Consider the following 9,957-nt stretch of genomic DNA (forward strand, 5'->3'; position numbering starts at 1 on the left):
AAGGCTGGGAAGTCCAAAGCATGGTGCGGGCATTCGGTGAGGGCCTTCTCTCTCCGTCATAACAAAGTGGAGGGCCTCACTTGGTGAGGCAGAGCAAGCATGCAGAGTGTCCTGCAGTAATGATCCCACTCCTGCAATGGCAACTTTAACCCACTCATGGAGGCAGAGGGATTGTTTCCAACCCATGAACTTTTGGGGAACACATTTAAACCATATCAGGAAGGATATCTTCTCAGGAGATAAGAAATGGTGGCGGATGGTACTAGGGATCGAACATGGAGTCTTGTTAAGCTAGGCCAGTGCTCTGTGGCGGAACTACTTCCCAGCCCTTTATTTATTTTAATTTTTTTAATTCTTATTTATTTTTTGAGATGGGGTCTTGCTAAGTTGCTGAGACTGGCCTTGAACCTACAATCTTTCTACCTCAGCCTTGTGAGTAGCTGGTTTCCAGGCCACCAAGCCCACCGAGGAATTTTTTATTTTTATCTTTTTTTAAACTGCTGGAGCCATTTTGTGGAATCATAAAGAAAGCTCTAGAATGGTAATAGAATGAAAGCCAAGAATCAAAATCCATAAGCAACTCTGGTGGTTACTTTAGCCCGTAGCTGAGGACTAATGGGGGGGGCGGTAGTAAATTAGTTTTGACTGGCTAGACGTTGGCCCCTGTGGCTGCTAGTTTTATGCTGCCTTCTTGTTTGTATTTCAGTTACTTACTTGTTCATTTTATATAGAACTATCCAAAAAAATATTCTATTCTGTTTATACCCACAATTACCAGTATATTATCAGTCAAGTTTTATGAGGGGATAGAGACTTTCGTTCATTTTATTAATACAGCAAAGAGTCTTTGAATTCCTACCCCATCTCCAGGATAGGCACAACAAGAGTCCTCTCCCCTCAGTGCTTATGTTCTAGTCCGGGGCACAGGTAATGGAAAAGAGACCTGCATAGTGGTAGATACTGTGAAGATGATGACTGCAGTTATGGGGACAGGGACTGGCAGTGGTGATAGGTGGGGCTATTTGAGCTAAGGGACCCTTGAGCAAGAAATCTGAGTGGAGGGGTCTCTTCCCACTGTTCATTTTGGTAGAGCTTTTTTTTTTTTTTTTTTTTTTTTTTTTTTTTTGCTTTTCTCATTCTTTCCCTTATTCATTGGGACTCCTGCTCACCTCTGCCTTCCTTAACACTGAAGCTCATCAATGAGGAATTGCCCAGGGAAATCTCTCCCTGCAAGCCTCATTCAAATGACTTCCCTGGTATCGGGCACTCTGTGTGTCTGACAGTGCACAACACCTTCCTTGGCACTGCCCAGCTGCCGTTCTTGGCACTCCAGTCCTCACAAACCAGTGTGATCTGGCCATGGGTGTGCATCCAATTAATTTTTTCATGTTGAAATGTGCACAATAGACTTCAATAAGATATCAGTCTTTCTGTTTCCCTTTATTAGCCTGAGAGGGCAGTGATTAAAATGGACTCAAATAGATTACATCTTCCTATGTTTCCGCTTTCAAACCTGAAAGAGTATTAATTTTTAGTATCTGCTATTGGACAGATAGTTTATTGTGGAAGAAAAGAAAATGAATGTGATAGCTGATGTGTGGGGTTTTGCCTTTTAGAATCCAAATAAATGGACATGGGAGTCATTTAGGATAAGCAGGATTAAAATGATACATGGACATAAGTGATGTCTTAGGTAACTAATAATATGTCTGCTTCCACATCCTTTTACAAATCATGGTGTCAGATGTTGAAGTCAAAATAAAATTCTTAAAAGTCCTCCAGATATGACACAGAGGATCATGAAAGCATTTCCTTCCCAGCCTTTCTCCCTCCTCCTCAAAATAGGGTTTTTATTTCACATTCTTGCCTAAAATATTCAGCTGTAACACTGGAGTAATTTTGGTGGCCCTTGGTGACTGGGGAGCAAGTTTTGTCTGGCTGTGCTGCAGTGTGTGTTGGTGTATTTCCAGTCACGCTGACATTCCACACGTCACATTGTGGATCTGACCCTTCAAATGAGCACCTAATTAATCAGCTAAAATTCATGGTTCACTTGTGAACCAGAGAATCAGTATTTTTAGTAGCACTTAGTCATAGTGGCAGCCTCTCTTGGAGCACACAGGGATAACTTTAAAGTATGTCTAATTCACATCACATTTGTAACATTTTGCTCTAATGTTCTAATGAGGAAAGAATTAGATTAGGAGCTCAACCCACAGTATGGTACTTAAGGCAGCTTGATATAGTAAGGTGAGATTCCTAATAACTGCCAGCTATGAAGCAAAAAGGTGTGTCAAAATGTACCAGGGACACTGCACACCCTACAATACAGAGTAGTACTGTATAGAATGTGTATCTGTACTGAGAGGTATAATGGAGTGTGGAAAGGTGTCCATTCACATTTTCTTTCCCCCCAAAAGATAATAGAGAATTTGGGCTTGATATCTAATCTCTTGTGTGAACCTTATATTTTGAAGAAGTTAAATTTGGGCTCTGAAACTAGGCGGTCTCTGCCCCAGGACAAGTTGTCTTTGTTCCCTCACAGACTATAGTGAAGATGGGGTGAGTCATAGGAGTAGACCATTTGGAGTGTCTGCAGCAGGGTCTGAGTGCTCTAGAAGAGCTGGCCACCACCATTTTGAATACTTCCAGAACTGGAGATTAAAGATTTTTTTTTTCACAACACCTTTATCCTATTTATTTATTTTTATGTGGTGCTGAGGATTGAACTCAGTGTCTCATGTGTGCTAGGCAAGCGCTCTACCCCTGAGCTACAGCCACAGCCCTGGTCATTTGTTCTTAATCCAGATTTTAACATTCGTAATTCTGGCTTGTGACCTCCCCCCACCAATTATTACACCTTCCTAACTAACAATTTTATCAAGATAACAAAATATAGAGAAAAAATGGCAAAGCAAAATTAATATGATATTCAGAGTCAGTGTTAAAGCTCAAAATAAGGCGTATCAGTGCCCAATCTGTAGAATTTTACTAAAGACAGATACTAAAAGATACTCCTTTAAGTATGCAGAACATTATTTTTAGCAGCATCATAGTGCCCAATACTCTTGTTTAGTTTCTTAGATTTAGAACTGGAATATATGCTTACAAATTAACAGTGTAGAATAAACAAAACAGCAAAACCCACCCTTACAAAACAACTATGTGCTCAGTTTATACAACTGCATACTTAAGTTTTTAACAAGATTTGAATCATACATAGTCTTCCTGTGTATTTTATTTCATTTATTTATTTATTTTTTTAACCTAAAAGCTCACTCACATTTTCCCAGGATTTGAGAGAGAATATCATGGCTTTAATGAATTGAAATTTAGTGGTCATCAAAGGTGTCCTACCAAGTTTTTTAAATTCCTGGTAGTGTGAGTTTCATGCATTTAATATTTTTTCATGAAATTGAAAAGAGGAAATAAGTTTCTATTGTCACCAAAAACCTTAGAAAGGAATATTTATTTTTCCTATACATTAATTGAGTTGTACTGGTTTGAGGAGTGATGAGTTAATGTTTGTTACTGTGTTTTTCCTTCTGGAAAGAGGGGGAAAAAATAGAAAACTCTAGACAAATTACTTGCAGTTAAAAAAAAAATACTCTAAAATATATGTAACTGTCTTTGAGCAAATACGAACAAAACTATTTCTAAAAGTGGAGTTTAGCATACTACAGGGACACAGCCACATCAGTATTTATAGCAACACAATTCACAATAGCTAAATTGTGGACCAACCCAGATGCCCTTCAATAGATGAATGGATTAAAAAATGTGACATGTATACACAATGGAGTATTACTCAGCAATAAAAGAGAATAAAATCAAAGCACTTGCAGGTAAATGGATGGAGTTGGAGAAGATAATGCTAAGTAAAGTTAGTGAATCCCCCAAAAAACAAATGTTGAGTGTTTTCTTTGATATAGGAGGCTGATTCAGTGGGATAGGGAGAGGGAGCATGGGAGGAATAGACAACTCTAGATAGGGCAGAGAGGTAGGAGGGGAAGGGAGAGGGCATGGGGTAATTAATGAGATTGAATGTGATGATCATTATTATCCAAAGTACATGTATGAAGACACAAATTGGTGTGAATATACTTTATATACAACCAGGAAAAAATAAATAAATAAAAATAAAAGTGGAGTTCAGGGCTGAGGTTGTGGCTTAGCAGTAGAGTGCTTGCCTAGCATGTGCAAGGCCCTGGGTTCGATCTTCAGCACCATATAAAAATAAATAAGTAAAATAAAGGTATTGTGTCCAACTACAATTAAAAAATAAACTCCACTTTTTTTTTTTTTTAAGAATTTAACTACCTGCCACCCAGTTTGTAGAAAATTTGTTTCTCAAACTCAAACAAAAGTACTGCTTTTCAAGTTAGCTTCCATATTTGCACTCCTGGTTATTTGGGGTTTGATAAAATATGTTTCTTCAGGGAGATCTAAGCCAAAGCAAAAGCAGGGAAATGACATTGTTACAGAGTACATTTCTAATTGTCTTCTATTTCAAATAAGGCACCATGTTCTTATTATCTGTTTTTATCACTTTAAAAAATGCTGCAAGGGCTGAGATTGTGGCTCATTGGAAAAGCACTTGCCTTGCACGTATGAAGCACTGGGTTCGATCCTCAGCATCATGTAAAAATAAATAAAATAAAGGTATTGTGTCCATTTACAACTTAAAAAAATTTTTTTTTAAATGCTGCAAGCAAGAGCATCAAAATAATCCAAACCTAGTGTTTCTGGAGCCCTGTGGTATATAATGGCATGGTGTGGTGGAGGGCCCACTGGCCTGGATGTCAAGAGAATCCGCTGCTGGTAGTGACTGACTTAGTAATTTGTAGTATCAGAAAGAGAAAAGAGTGTTTATGTTCGTGTGTGAGAAAGACCGAGCCCCCACATCCTCCTGTGTCAAATGACAGGGTTGAGTTAGATTTTTAGGTTTTTCTCACAGGGCCCTCTCAGCAGGATTGTGTGTGGGGTGGGGGAGAGGAAGGGTATTGGGGACTGAACCCAAGGGTGCTCTACCACTGAGCTACATCCCTAGCCCTTTTTACCTTTTATTTTAAAACAGGATCTTGCCAGGTTGACCAGGCTAACCTCGAACTTGTGATCCTCCTGCCTCAGCCTCCCAAGTATATGGGATTAAAGGTGTAGGTCATCACATCTGGCAGAATTTTTCCATAAAAGTATGCCTTCATAAGGCTAACCATCAGATTCAGCTGAAGAAACCTTTCCTAAAACACATGGGTCTCCTACCACCCAGTAGGCACCCCAGATCCAGTTTCAGGGAAATGACCTTAGAACAGAGCCCACAGCTTCATGAACAGTTAACTGTTTGTTTCTGTGGTACTGGGGATTGAACCCAGAGCCTCATGCGTGCTAGGCTCCACCAGTGAGTCACATCCCCAGTCCACACATAGTTTTGCATTTGGGCTTCTCATGAAGACAATGCATAATTTTCTTTAGATACTCAAAAGGGATAGTTGACCTTCTGCAAGATTGAAATTGCAGATCGAAGTCATCTGTTAGAGACCTTGGGGGGTAAAAAACACTCTAGTCCTGAGGAAAAGATCTTCCAAAGATTTAATCTGCTCATCACCTCGGTGAGCCTTGAGTTGACACTTGTTTGGAAACTCTTAAATTAATCATTTAAAATGGATATTAGTAAAATGCAAATGTGCTCTGGAGAAAGATGCAGGTTTGACAATTTCACGCTGAATGAATCCAACGTGTTCAGTTCATATTGGGCTAAAGCATGGACGTTAGTAATTGTCAAGTACAGAAATGAGTTGGAGTTCATGAGTGCCCAGTCAAAATGACAAATGTAACTGATATTGGAAGATGGCTATAGCTGTTTGTTTTCTGAGTAGCATATTTCAGTAAAGATTTTTAAGTCTGCATTGTCCCTATCAGTATCAATTGAATGTCAAGTATATGCAAAATGTGATACTGCAACAAAGAGATATAAAGATGTACCTTGAAAAACCTGCCATCCAGTTGGGAAGACAAGGACAGCCCCCAAAATGTGAATGATCACCTGTGGCAACATCTATCAGGTACCAAGTACTATGCAAATAAAAAGTGCTCAGAGTTCAGCTGCCATCAAGGTCTCAGAGGTCTGAGGAAGAGGAGGCCTTAGCACTACTGGGAGGAACACAGAGCACATTTAAACTCAGCTTTAGTTAATGTAGCCTGTCAGGTTTTTTGGGTCCAGTCTTAGAATGGCGTTTAATTACATGTGGGTGGGGTTGTGGTGAGGGAGAATTTAATTCTTAATCCACTCTAGCATTTTAATTTCTAAATGAGTAGCCACTTTTTGATGGCAGCTGTTTGATATGTTCCCATGAAAATATCAAAATGGATCTAGAAACGATTAAACAGCAGCTCTGATTACTTAAGTTTTCTATCTCCAGTTTGAGTTGGCTGTTTGTGACCTTCAGGCAGAGTCCTTAGAGGAGAGCATAGAAACAGAAAGGGACTGACCTTTGTCTTCTGCCAAACGTCTTCTACATTTCCCTGAAAAAAATAATATACATCAAGATAGACGGTGGTCCTTCATGAAGAATCTCTGCTGTTTGTCCCTCAAATGTTTGGGCTGAAAAGTGTGAATTCATGGTGAACCCTTTTTATGGAAAACTAGAACTATCTCAGATTCCTTTGAATTCTTATATTTGGGGAAATAATAATTTACTAAATACTTTACTCACTTCCATAATGAATCTGGAATTTCAGTCCTTCTTGACAAATAAGCTAGATATCCAGTTGGAAGGCCTAGCTGAGAAGTTGGCTACGCAACATGGTTAATTAGATGGTCACATGATTCAGAGCTGTTTTCAGAAAGCACTTGACATTATAAATAAAAATATGGATTCACATGTCACAAAAGTTACCATCTGTCAACAGAGATACTTAACATCCATTTTAATACATTTCTAAAGTTAATTTCCTAACAAGTTTGGTATATTTCATCAACTAATATCCATTCTAGATGGATAAATATCACAGCAGACTGGAGAAAAGGATGTCTGTAAAATTCTCCCAGCTCTAGTTTTCACTGGGTCAGGGTTTTGTTTGCTTCCTTCCTTCCTTCCTTCCTTCCTTCCAACATTCTTAAAGTTCAAGGCATTGTGAAGTAAATTTTTCATTATGGGTTTTCCATTCCCCTCTTCTCTAACGCCCCAGTTGTGTCTTTGGAAATAGCTGTTAACTGGTGGGAATCTTGAGCATGTAGGTCAGAGGGTCAGAATTCTGAGAGTGTTTATAATTAGTTCTTTTGTTTCATTGCTCTTGTTTCGGTAGTATTCCATGTTCACCAGGGTTTTCTAGCACCAGTGATCCACAATTGTTAATAAAACCTCCATCAATTCCTGAGAATTCACGTGGGTCCAAGTTGATGAGTTGAGACCAGAGAGGAGTCTACACTCTTGTTTTCAGGGCATGTTCTATTTTGGTTAATTTAATTCAGTAGTACTTAATCCTGACTGCATGACAGAATCACCTAGGGAGAGGTTAAAAGTACTGAAGCCTGGCCACCTGCAGATAGTGCATTGTATAGACCTACCCCAGGCTGGGCTGTAGCTTGATAGTGGAGCACTGGCCTGGCACTGGGTTCGATCCTCAGCACATAAAAATAAATTAATAAAGCAAAGGTATTGTGTCCATCTACAACTTAAAAATTTAAAAAGCCCCACCCCTAGTTCGGGAGACTCTAAGAGGCAGCCAGATTAGGACTGCTGGATTTTGTAGTTAACCTCTTCATCCCTGGCTCTCTTGACTGCACCTGTCCTTCACTTTGCTTGAACATGGCAGTGAATTGCCATGCTACGTAAATGTCCACCCAAGTCATGCAGATGAGCTCAGAGAATTGGGTAAGAGCCATTCAAGTCCAGCCAGAGTGAAAAGATTTTCTGGCAATGCAGGGTAGCAGATTCCCTTGACAAATGAGAACTAGCTTAATGTTTAATGATGTTCTGGCCTTAACCTGTTAGTCTCAAACAGACTCTCTTCTAGTTGAATGCATGGGCACTTGTGAAAGCCCTCCTATTGTTAAATGCTGTCCCAGGCACTGGAGAGGGCAGATTAAAATCCGGCACGAAGGGGCTCAAGCTTACCGCCTCTTGGAGGGCATACTCGTGAAGCCAAGAAATAGGGCAGAGCATAGTTTAGTCTGCACAGTAGGTGCTACAGGGCAATGTTGGAAAAAAAGCTGTCTCTGGAATCATATCCTAGAAAAATGACTATAGTGTTAATATCAACCTTATTAATTTGTTATGAGCCCTTCATATAGTATATTACTTCTTTGTCACTAAATACTGATTTGTTCCATTTATTAAAAAAAAAGAAAAGAAAGAAAGAAAAATGACTATAGAGGAAATAGAATTTGGGATAAGCCTTAAAAAGAACATGGGTAGAACTTAACTGGTGAAGGGTACTAAAATCCAGGCCTGGTGAACAGTCTGCTTAGGAAAGAGTCCTGGGCAATGAAGTCACAAGACCACCCTGGGCACATGCGGGGTAGGAGTGGTTGAGCAGTGCAGCTTCCACTGGCAGATGAAGGAGCTTCATACTCTCGCCTGAGGGACTTGGCCATTATTACAGAAGCTTTAAGAGGTCCCAACTTACGAAACCAAGTTATGGTGAGAGAAATTAGGGCATTTGGCACCTCAGGGTGGATAAATTATCTGCAAAAAGTTGATGAGAGAGGGGTTTACTAGGTTATTAGGCATATTTTATATCTTATGTGGTTACATAGGCATGTACATTTACAAAACTCATCAAACTGTATGCTTAAATTTGGTTTTATATAAACTATACTACCACAACAAAACATAGTACACTTATAGTGTATATATTTGTATGTGAGTATGCACACACACGTGCGCAGGGGTGTGTGTATGTGTTATCCTTGATGCAATGCTGGGGATCAAACCCAGAGCCTTACACATACAGATAAATGTTCTATCACTGAACTATGTCCCCAGCCCCTAATTTAAAAGCCATGTTTAAATAGAAGAACCTATGGATTTAAAGACTTAAAATCCACACCAATCAATGGAAAGTTGGTCAGTACTAGTTCATGCCCTCAAAACATTTAAGTCCAGAAGGAAATCTAAGACGGTCACAAGAAGCATCTTGTAGTTGGTATGAAGGTCCCAGAAAAGGATTGGAAGATGAACTGAGATAGCTCAGAGAAAGGAGAGCTGTTTTCAATGAGGGAGATCAGAGAAGGCCCTGAAGAGGGCATGATGGGAGGGGCTGGCCAAGTGGAGGTGGGAAGAAGGGCTTTCCAGGTGGAAGAGAGTAAGCTATGGTAGCCATGAGGAGGTAAGAAATGCCCTCCCTCTAGACAGAGCAGTGGGAATTAAGATACCAGATTATAGGTAGTTTAGAGTTTCTGGCTAGGATCTTCAGTGACTCAGGAGGCTGTGGCAGGAGAATGGCAAGTTTGAGACTAGCCATTTAGCAAAGGCCCTAAGCAACTTAGAACCCACTGCAAAATAAAAAGAACCAGGGATGTGGCTCAATGGTAAAAGTGTCACTGGTTTCAATCCCCAGTACCCCCCCCAAAAAAAAAAAATTATTGATACGCATGTCCTGGTGGTGTGGACTACACTTTTTTTTCAAAGGGATTACTTCTTAGGTTGCGTCAGGTTTTGTTTTAGCTGGACTAATGACGGCATCACAGCTGGGTTGGGTATTGCTCTGCATCAGTGTGACCCGGGAATAGCCGTGCAAGAGGGGCCAGCAGGATGCTGCTCTAGAAGCAAGGATTGCAACAGCCAGAGCAGAGAGAAAAGAGGAGATGCTGTGGATCTCTAGTAACATAGCTCAGCATATCTAGATGTGATAATAAAGGAAAGATTGAGTCAAAGGAGGACTTGGAGATTTGAGTTTAAGTGGTTTAGGTGGTATTCCCATTTACTCGAAAGTAAAACACAGCAGGGACAAACA

General features: G+C 40.0%; 1 protein-coding gene across 7 annotated transcripts in view; it reads left to right on the forward strand.

Moving 5' to 3' along the window:
• Positions 1-9,957, forward strand: part of Kank1 (KN motif and ankyrin repeat domains 1) — a 208,429-nt gene that overhangs the window by 186,156 nt on the left and 12,316 nt on the right. The gene's annotated exons all lie outside the window — the stretch shown is intronic.

This window comes from Marmota monax, unplaced genomic scaffold, assembly GCF_021218885.2.
Source record: "Marmota monax isolate L192 unplaced genomic scaffold, Marmota_monax_Labrador192_F-V1.1 WCK01_AAM20220418_F8-fsc00059, whole genome shotgun sequence".
Lineage (NCBI taxonomy): Eukaryota > Metazoa > Chordata > Mammalia > Rodentia > Sciuridae > Marmota > Marmota monax.